Below are 9,607 nucleotides of genomic sequence, written 5' to 3' on the forward strand. Positions count from 1 at the left end.
CTATGGAGGGGCAAAAGTTGTTTGATGGTGTAAATAAAGTCGATGCTCCGGGCAGATCTGTCCAGGCTGAAAAGGTTGCATTTGCATATCACACACATTGTTTCGAGTGACAATGATTTGTAGATGTGTGTGTTTAGGAAATCCAAGAGTCCCTTTTCTTTTACAGTACCCTTGAATGTTTTGACCAATGCCTTAGACGGGTAGAGAACAAGTCATTGAAGATGCTCTTGGCTGGTCGTCTTTTCAGGTGGTAGAAATAAAATATCATAGGAATCATTGGTATACTTGTTTAGAGGTTTACATGTACATCGAGACAATGATAATGCTCCAGGCAGGTCTGTTCCGATAATGGAAAGAGAACGTTATATAAACATTGTAAGACTAGTAAGATACTATGGAGGGGCAAAAGTTGTTTGATGGTGTAAATAAAGTCGATGCTCGGGCAGGTCTGACCAGGTGGTTCAAAGAAAAGGTAGTATCACATCATTACGAGTGGCGAAATAAGAATCAATAATGATCCCTAGATGTGCATGTTTAGCGACCTTTTCACACACAGCTAAAATTCTATAAACATGACTAGTATAAACGTGTTTCGAACGTGTTTAAACTAATCACGAGCCTTTCACACACAGAAATTTCGGTGCGATCGTTAATAGTTTCGTGATTAACTACTGCTCGTAAAATGCGCAGTAGTGCCATTGCGCATTGAAGGTCATGTCATATCAATCAAAGCGCACGCTCCATCCAGTTTAAACACGTTTAAACACGAATTTCCTTTCACACACAAAATGTCAAGCTCTCTAGATACGAACTTCGTATCTGCAGCCTGCTTTTAGGGGCGTATGGATCGCGACTTCGTATCTATCCCAACATCGTATAAACGATGTTCACACTGGGAAATTTTGTCTATAAACATGTTTAAAACTGTTGAGTGATTCTAATCATTTCTAGATACGATGAATTTTAGCTGTGTGTGAAAAGGCTGTAGGACATCTACAGTCCCTTTTCCAGTACAGTACCCTTGAACTTGTACATCAATGCCTTAGAGGGGTAGAGATCAAGTCATTGAAGATGCTCCATGCAGGTCCGTTCAGGTGGTAGAAGGAAAATGTCATAGGAATCATTGGTTTACTTGTTTGGAGGTGTACATCGAGATGGTGATGATGCTCCAGGCTAGTCTGTTCAGATGGTAGAAAGAGACCATTGTATAAACATTGTAAGACTAGTAAGAAACGTATGGAGGGGCAAAACTTGTTTGATGATGTAAATAAAGTCGATGCTCCGGGCAGGTCTGTCCAGGTGGTTGAAAGAAAAGGTTGTATATATCACACATTGTTTTGAGTGGCAAAATAGACATTGACATTGATTCGTAGATGTGTGTGTTTAGGAAATCAAGAGTCCCTTTTCTTTTACAATACCCTTGAACTTGTACATCGATGCCTTAGAGGGATAGACATCAAGTCATTGAAGTGCTCCAGGCAGGTCTGTTGAGGTAGTAGAAAGAAAATTTCAAAGAAACCATTGGTGTACTTATTTGGAGTTGCACATCGAGACGGTGAAGATGCTTTAGGCTGGTCTGTTCGCATGGTCGGAAGAAAACATTGTATCAAATGTTTCCGCGGTAGCTATGTTTGCATTTCGTTTGACATTTCTAAAATGGGAACATGACCTTGGAAGAACCATCAGGATTACAGAATGTTGTTTTTAATAGAGCATTAAGGATTGCCTGTCTAAACCTGACCCTGCACCTGAAAACCTGTGCCAATAGTTTCTGCTTCGTCCTCCTCTTTCTTTCCCTTTCGTTCTGACATCGAGAAACGGGCACATCTATCGTTGTGCTGCTCAGGCTACATTATTTCTAGGTGTTTGTCTACATGTTGTATGTTGTTATGCCATGGGGGCTGTCAGCCAATATCAAATCTTTCCCTTTTGTTTGGGTCTGCTTCCGAGTCTAAGGTTACATTCGTGTAAACTGCTGATGTGAGTTGTACATTGACGAGAGAGCTGAAATAAATACACAGCGGAAGTTTTTTTTAGGATGACTCATTCAAAACCTTTTTTAAAAAGTTTTATGACTTCTGTCAGCTCAATAAGCAAGTGGTTCAAAGTAGTAAGTAAGTTGTAAGACAGTGTATAGGTGCGAACAAAACTTTGGTCTGGCTGGAGGCTGACAAACAGGCCTGCTTATAAAGATTGCTGATATTGTTCATGGAGGGAATACAAAAGGGTGGAAAAATAAAAGCAGTAGGAACAAAACCAGATATTAGCATATTAGAGGAAGAGAGAGAGAGAGATATGCATATATATATATAGAGAGAGAGAGAGCATTCACCATTATTTCTTTTGGATATTTCTGTATTAGCTTGTAAGTCACCCAAATTATGGCGAGAAATATGTTTTCATCAATAATTTCCTTTGGCAACCAAATGGTTCCTGTATTAAGCTTATAGGAAAGAGAGAATTCAGTAGTTGATGGGAAAAAGACTAACCAAAATGATTCTGCACATGTAGGTTTATACCAGGAAGCTTTTTGGTCCCGACTGTCCACCGTTATGGGATAGTTATACGATGAAATTGTGTGTGTGGACGCTTACTAATTAGGCGTGATTAGGTGTGATTAGTTGTATGTCATATAACGAAACGATGCAAAAACCTGCATTTCGTTATACGACGTGTAACTAATCATGCCTAATCACGCCTAATCACGGAATGTGTTGTGTGTGGACGTAACTAGTATAACTAGTCGAACTAGAATGGTATAACTGGGCGGGGCTTAACATGACCTCGCGCGAAAGGAGACCTGACCTCTCATTTCCGTTTCCATTTCATGAGCGCAGTAGCAAACTGCGCAACTATACAATGTTTCGCTGTAGAGTTTCAGGATTAATTTCTTCTGTGTGTGGACATCCTGGAATTTATACGATCATTCTTTATACAACGTTTCTTGTGTGTGGACACCCTGAAATTTATACGATGATTCTTTATACGATGTTTCGTTAAAGAGTTTCGGGATAAATTGTTTAGTGTGTGGACACGCTGTGTGTCACATTCTGATCGATGATGGATCCAGGTGAAATTATAATCCTTTAAATAAACAGTGAGGTTGAGGCTGGCACCTAGGATGTACAAATACATTTGTGCATCCAATATTGTGTTATTACCCTTGGGGGTAGCTGGCGAAAGCTGTGTGCCATAACAAACATGAAGGTATGTTTACTGTGGAAAGAACAGTGGAGTAATGTGATAATTGATAGATAGGTAAGGTAGCGAGAGATAATGGGGCCAGATGAAGTCATAGATAGAGAGAGAGAGAGAGAGGGAGAGAGAGGGGGAGAGAGAGAGAGAGAGATTAAGAGAGGAAGATGGAGAGAGAGAGAGAGAGGAAGATGGAGAGAGAGGGAGAGAGAGAGAGAGGTAGAGAGGGAGAGAGAGAAAGAGAGAGGAAGATGGAGAGAGAGGGAGAGAGAGAGAGAGGTAGAGAGGGAGATGGAGAGAGAAAGAACGAGAAGGGAAGGCATCCTAAAGACCATGGAATGATGATGGCTTTAAAATTTATGGCAGGCCATGAAGAACATAGAGAGTTAGAGAGCAAAAGGGGGAGTGAGAGAGATTTGCAGTGAGATGTGGAAAGATGGAGAGAGAGAAAGAGATGGCAATGAGATGTAGAAAAATGGAAAGAATAAGAGAGAGGCAGACAGGCAAATACAGACAGAGGGAATGAAGAACACAATCACAAATATTTAAGAAAAATAAACTCGGGGCAATTTCAATAACCCTAATGTATGTCCCATAGAAATCATGTTCGGATTACGTATTTGTCATGGTCATGTTTGAACATTTTAAAAAGATGATGCACAAGGCTATTGAAATCGTTTTAAGATGATTTTTTAAGAAGCAGTCACTATCATGGTGAAGCTAGAAATTCAGACGGGGAGAGAGAAAGAGATACATGTATAAACAAAGTGAGATAAGAATATACACAAACTGTCAGGTTGAAGTGAACATCAAAGACACACCAGACAGTTGTGTATTTTCCATGTCATCTGAAGATGTCTTGAATGTATGAAATGCTTGCAAGTTACTAATGTTCTGTTACTTTTTTTAATGGTTTTGTTCATTTGACATCGATAGGGATATGTGAGATTTTTTGAGAACTTTCTACTGGTAAGTGTGGTCTTTTGTCATTGGGATATGTATATTTGTCTCAATCATAGAGAAGTAGGAATAAACTTTGAGAGGTACAATTATACAACAGAACTCTGACTGATGTTTGACAGTCTGCTATTTATACCTGAAAAGTATGATGGAAGAAAATGATGCATCTTAAAAGTGAGCATGTGGGTTAGTGAGTGCGTGGGTGAGCTGATAAATGATTAGGTTATAGATGAGAGGGTTAAAGGTAAAGACCAGTTATGGTCATGCGATTGCATTGTGAAAGAAACATTGTGGAATCGATCAGAAAAGGTTGATCATCTAGTATCTAGCATCTGCAAGGTTCTGGAATCATCAAAATGATAAGAAATTTTGCCCTTTTTTTGTAAAGTTACAAGCACTATACACAGAAAGATGTATATGGGACTACCCTATATCTCTCACAGACCATGAGAGAAACAAATTTACCAAATATATGAATTAGTAGGCGGTTTCCCAGCAAATTTTTTATCATCATGTATTAGTCAAAACATATTCTTTCACATGATTGGTAATGAGACCTTCCATTTCATTTTTTGAAATTGGGTCGTTTCCAATACTGGTCTTTACCTTTAAAGTAAGTGGGTTAGTGAGTGGGCAACTGCAAGATGGTGAGAGAATGAATGTGTAAATGTTTGAACTGTATTGAAATCAGTACCTACCTCCATCGTTCATTCTTCATATTATGGAAATAAGTTACATGGACAATTAATAAGATTATTTGAGAAAATGATATGACAGTCATTGATCATTAAACACAGTTATCATTTAGCAATACAATTCATTATTTTTTTATTTTTATTTTCTTGAATATCTTGTTTATCAGATTAATTCTGATAAAATTCAATTCAGTTTAAAAGCTGAATTTTTGATGTGTACAGTGATAAATAATTTTCATTTATAGATATGCATGAAGCAAGCTAAATTTTGTAATTTAAGAAAATGAAACAAATCAGTAATATGTATGATTCTTATTTGGTCATCACCAAAATGTATCCATATTTTGAAACCTATTTATATTCTTTGTTAACTATGTCTGAGCCTTTATTTTACATGTGAGCAAATCAAATATCCATGTTGAACATTGGAAAAATAGATAGAGAATACATTGAATGAATGAATTAAATTAGCGAGAGGCTGAGTGAATGAGTAGGTGGGTGAGTGAGCGGGTGGGTGAAGAAGTGAGTTAATGAGTGGGTGTGTGAGTAAGGGCGCGTTCATGCTTGATTTTGAAGGCAGAATGAGCGATTTGTAACGCTCATCGTAAACGCTCATCGTAATCGCAGTTCCACGGTGCACTGTTCATGCTCACTTCTCCAGGCAATTCTCCTTGGGTGGCCATCAGCTTGGTTTCGCAAACCTGTGTGTGCATGCTACGTAGACCCACTAGAGGTCAGTGCGTTGACCCCATTTAAACGCGTTTACAAATTGTAAACGCATCTTTTTGTGAGTTTACGATCGGCGATCATGATCGCCGTTTTTCGGTGATTCTACAAAAGTGAGCATGAACGCAATCGTGTTTTAAACTAAACGCGTAACAGATGCCTGATTCTGGCCGTCAAAATCAAGCATGAACGCGCCCTAAGTGAGTGGGTGCACGAGTTGGTGCTTACCGAGTGGGTGAGTGAGTGGGTGGGTTTGGTAAAGTGGATGGGTGAATGAGTTGGTTGGTGAATGAGTGAGTGAGGGAGTGGGTAAGTGGGAGAGTGAATTAGAAGGTGGGTGAGTGAGCGGATGGGTAAAGAAGTGAGATAACAAGTAGTGTGTGAGTGAGTTGGTGGGTTAGTCAGTGGGTGAGTGAATGAGTGAGTGAGGGAGTGAGTGGTTGGGTGGGTAAGTGAGTGTATGAGGAAGGGGTGCATGACACATGAAGAAACGGAAGAGAATGCTAAGGAGTTGGTGGGTGAATGAGTGGGTTCATAGGTCAGTGAGTGGATGCGTATATGAGAGAGTGAGGGAGTGGGTTAGTGGGTAAGTGGGTTAGCAAATGAGTGAATGAGTAAGTGGGTGAGTAAGTGGGTTAGCGAATAAGTGAGCCATTTTCACATGTATGAGTCAAATCAAAAAGGAAATCTGATGTGAAGACGTGAGAAAGATTTAATCACAAGAACCATGCGTGAAACGTTGCTTTGATCCTGTTGTAAACGAAATTGTCCAGTACGCAGTGTACTTTTTCAGTGGGAAAGGGGGTAGTCACATTGGGAGGTAAACATCTTGATACAGTGTAAGACTGATTGCCCCCAGCCAGACGATGAGGCTCCTTTTACATATTTGGAGGAGCTGCATTGATTTGCCCTTCAATGCATGTACGTCTTACCCCGCGAGGTGTTGATTACGAGCAGATCTTGCCTCGTTAAATCTAACCTTCTCCAAAATGCTTGGATGTCTGGATGGTGTGAAGAATATGATGGGTATTTTCTGGAGAAGGATTCCCCCTCAGCATTGTATATACATTGTACAGTTAACAACTAAATTATCCATACCCTTACCAACTTTTTTGTAATTTTGTAGGTACCTCTGGTACGTGAAAAATTGACTTGTCCTCGTTACCGTTTCTTGAGAATGTGACATATTAAAGGCCCACTGCACTACTGGTAGCTACTTGCGCCCTCTATATAACAAACAATGCCTAATCGGTGACCATTGGTCCCCCATGATCCTCTTTTTCTTATGTTAACTGAGAGCTGAGTTGATGAGATAACCACCTGTCCAGTGACATTGTAGAGCGGTCTAATCCCTCCTGTAAACTACGGCAGATAAGCTTTAAAGCTTACATCTAACAGTATTTAATAAGTGCCCTTATTCAAACAGTTCGAAAACACAACAAAATCATCACGTTTACAAGCGGTATGGATAATTTAGCTGCACTGTATGAACTGTATGTGTTATGACAGAAAGAGACATCGGACAATAACATTTTTGCCTGCCCAAGTTTTCCTCTTCATGATTCTTGTCTTATCCTGACTTGAAATGACTTGAATGACTTTTGTTTATTTTCTTCTTTATTCATATGAATGCTTCATGATTTTGTTTCATTTTTTAGTTGTACTTGTAAGCATCCTGATGTGCTAATTTACATCATTACAATCTATTATACTTGTGTGCTCTCCTATCCTAAACACTTATTTGAAATGGATCAACATGTCATTGCTCCATCATTTGCTATCTGACATTGTCATCCTCAACTGCACCATAAGCCTGTCCTCATCAGCTCAAGTTTGCCAAATAACCTGCTATTTTCAGACTCAGGATATTATCTCAAAGTTCGAAATTGCGTTTTCACCAGACCGATACGCTCATCACAAAATAGGTTGGACGGGCGTAAATTAGCCCGCTATTTCTCAAAAATCAGGATATTTTGGAAACAAGACCAACATTTCTCTGGATATTTTCTCGACCAAATAGCCCGCTATTTGCAACTGCGGGCTAATGAAAACGCAAATTAATTGGCTAATTTGAGATCGGGCTAGTAAAGATAGCGGGTTATTTGGCAAACTCGAGCCAATGAGGACAGGCCTCATGTTACATCACTGTACTGAGCAAGTCATGCCTTATTCCCAAAACAAATACGAAGTTCATTACACAAGACAGCTCTAATTTCTGACAGCGCGTACAACCCCTTGCTCGTGCCTAATTGGAAGAGTCGGGAGACGTGTAGAATCTAGTATTTGTGCGTCAGCAGCGCGCATGTAATTCCTCAAGCAATCAGTGTTTGTTCGACAAATACACCCATGCAAGGGACCCAGTTTTGTTTTTCAAAATGAATTTTGGTTTGCAGGGGATATCTGAATGCAGAGAGAGAATGTTCTGCAAGGTTATTGTTCACATGAAATTGATTTTCGGATTGGGGAATTTAAGTTATATTTTTTTCTTCTAATTAACACCGGCATTTGAGGTGACATTGATAAAGATCACTGTACATATTTACTCTTTGTTGTGCGTATTGATTGAAGGAATTCTATTTCTATATACCGTAAGCCATGAGATGTAAAAGCAAAAAATGTATTTTGGGTTCAGTGTGCCTGCATCTAGAGAATACAATTTGAGAAATTAAAAAGATGGTCAAGGAGTGCTAGTAAACATAAACCAAATCATCTTATTTTTTATCCTACTTATAGTTTTATATTTAAGTTGTTTGGCTTTTATTGTTATTATCATCTTTAAAAAAAAAATTACATGTACTTCATTGTTTGATATATGTTATTTTTCATTACAAAATTGCATATAGGAATCCTTTCCTTGATTCTGTATTGTTTTTATTTCAATAGCTGTCATAGTTGGCATCTTGTATTTTAATTTGGAAGGATTGATGAATTTGAATGGAAGAGAAAAACAACAAAGTTTCAGTCAAAAGACACATTGGTATAACAGTTATCATTTAGAAAACTAATTTCTGGAAGTTTCCTTTCGATAGGTTTTGAAGTGGGGATAGAAAATCCAGGAAAACCATTAAGAGTTGCATGAATATTCCTAAATTTAAGGTGAAAATGTCCAAACTCCCAGATTGCTCGTGCTACTTATAATGGTTTTCCAAGAAAAAACATCATAGCAGTCTCCAGGAGGAGGCCAACGCATGCAAAGAGATCATTAATGAATACACATGCATGCGTATCAAGGACTCTACCCGCTCTTTATTTGGTTTCCAATGAAATTCTGCTGTTTATTCTATTCAACACCAATTTACAAAAATCATCAGAGCCAGAAGGTTGTTAACTCTGAGTTTCAGTACATGAGTTAACGCCCTTCTGGCCGGGAACAGACCAAATGCTGAAGATTGATGCAGGAACTCTCTGCTATGTACATCTTCCAGGAAGCTAAAACTTCTTAAAGATGCAAAAATCTGTTGTGTGTAGGAGGCATATATCCACTGGTACTGTCCTTTGCAGGCAGGTGGGTATTCCCTGATGAATACTATAAGGAGATCAAAGTGGTAGTGTGATGAATACAGATGAGACTCTCAACCATGTCAGGGACCCTTCTCCAATTCAAATAATTGCCTTATAAAGTATAATTTCCAACAATATGTATATATTTGATACACATTGTAACTCCATGCAACTAACCAATGTAATCATATATATTTCACAGATTTGTAACAAGTATTCATTGTTTTTTTTCTGATTGGGAAGGTTGGAAATTTAGAATGATTGAAGGGGTTATTTTCTGTGTCATCGCTCTTCTTTCTCCTCCTGGGCAAAGTGGAAGTTTTGGAAAATATAGCACTTTAGAAATGAAAAGTTGTGGTGTGAAAAGCTTTTTACCAAGGAAATCAGTTTATTGCTTTAAAGAAGTCACAAGTTAAATTTCAATTGATTGATCAAAACTTCAGATTTGAAGAAGCACAATTTTGTCTCATTGACTTATTCTTATTTGAGAAAAAGATATCTGAAGAAACTCTTTATTATTCAAAGAAGTC

General features: G+C 38.5%; 1 long non-coding RNA gene across 1 annotated transcript; it reads left to right on the plus strand.

The window, feature by feature from the left end:
- Positions 1-3,473: 3,473 nt before the first annotated feature.
- Positions 3,474-4,971, plus strand: LOC115924077. Its single transcript, XR_004064170.1, has 2 exons — positions 3,474-4,399; positions 4,770-4,971. It is a non-coding gene; the product is annotated as an uncharacterized LOC115924077 (long non-coding RNA).
- The last annotated feature ends 4,636 nt before the right edge of the window (positions 4,972-9,607 follow it).

This window comes from Strongylocentrotus purpuratus, unplaced genomic scaffold (genome assembly GCF_000002235.5).
Source record: "Strongylocentrotus purpuratus isolate Spur 01 unplaced genomic scaffold, Spur_5.0 spur5_scaffold_15, whole genome shotgun sequence".
Lineage (NCBI taxonomy): Eukaryota > Metazoa > Echinodermata > Echinoidea > Camarodonta > Strongylocentrotidae > Strongylocentrotus > Strongylocentrotus purpuratus.